Here is a 1346-nt window from a genome sequence, read left to right as displayed (position 1 = left end):
CCAGCACTGCAGAGGCTGCGGGCAGCTTCGCAACCCAGCGCTCAACTGCTGCGCCACCGGGGAGGCCCGGCTGTAGTTTCTTGATTGCAATAAAAACCCAACAAAAGCTGAGGTATTGTCTCCGAAAAGTGACATCTTAAAAGCCCCTTAGACTGGGGAAACTTGGGATGTGAGGGGAGTGAGGAGAAAGCTGGGGGGTTCTAAGTCACCCTCTATGAATTCCTATGTATAGGAACACAGGTGAGCTTACCAGGGGGCACCTTAAGAGCAGAGAGCTCCCTTCCCCAGGCAGTGGGGTAGAGCCTTATCCCAGGCCTGACTCAAGGATTGTTTGACAAGTAAACAAAGACAAGTTTCAGTAGGATTGGCTTGATAGTGGAAGAGAAGCAGGCACTGGAGGGCGGGGGACCGGGCTGCAAAGGCAAAGTCTTTTATTTCATAACTTTATCAGGTGTCCCGTTCTCATCCCAACAGCAGTGTCAAGCTTACTGAAGGGAGGGTGCCCTCTCCCAGCCGTGGCCAGCACTAAGGTGCACCTGGCCGGCAGAGAGTCTGACTGGAGGGGTTGGGGAGCTACTGTGGATGGGAGGAAGTTTTTCTTGGTCCCTGCCTCACTTTGGCTGGGCGCCCTGAGTGGGTGGTGGTCTCCTTTTCCCAGCTCTGTCTCCCATCCTGGAAGGCAGTGAGGGTGACAGTGATAGAGAGAAAGGCTAAGCTAAGGGAAGAGTGGATAAAAGTTCACTTTTCCCACTGGAAAGGTGGAAAGGCAACTTGGGGGTCAGTCTTCTGTAGGTAGGTAGCGGTGTGTCTTGATCCTTTGCTCACACACACACACACACACACACACACACACACACACACACCCCCAACCTCGCCAACCTCCAGCCTCCCCAGCTTGCACACACACACACACCCACACCCACCCCAACCTCGCCAACCTCCAGCCTCCCCAGCTTGCCCAGAGCAGACGGGAGCCCCGCGGGGAGGGGGTGTGGCTTGCCCCCCTAAGTGACATCTGGGGGGGCTGATTCAGAGCAGGTTCCTCGCGGCCCCTTCTTAGCCGGTGCCCGAGGCCCCTCCGGAGCGCGCGTCTCGGAGGAGTCATGCTCGGGGCGGGCCAGGCCCGGGTCCCCCCCACCGCGCCCACCTCCCCACCGATGTCAAGGGTGACTGTGCTGCTGACGTCAGGCGGCTTTTGGCTCGTCCCCTGCCTCGGGGACTCTATTTTCATAACAGCGCGCAGGGCCCAGGAGCTGGAATGGGCGTGGCTCCCCGCTGACCCTCTCCCGCCCCCTGTCCCTCCGCTCACCTCCTCGCTCGCTCCCTCCCTCCCTCCGCGACGGCGC

This window comes from Talpa occidentalis, unplaced genomic scaffold (assembly GCF_014898055.3).
Source record: "Talpa occidentalis isolate TD23 unplaced genomic scaffold, MPIMG_talOcc4v2.1 talOcc4.16, whole genome shotgun sequence".
Lineage (NCBI taxonomy): Eukaryota > Metazoa > Chordata > Mammalia > Eulipotyphla > Talpidae > Talpa > Talpa occidentalis.
This window is presented reverse-complemented; position numbering follows the sequence as displayed.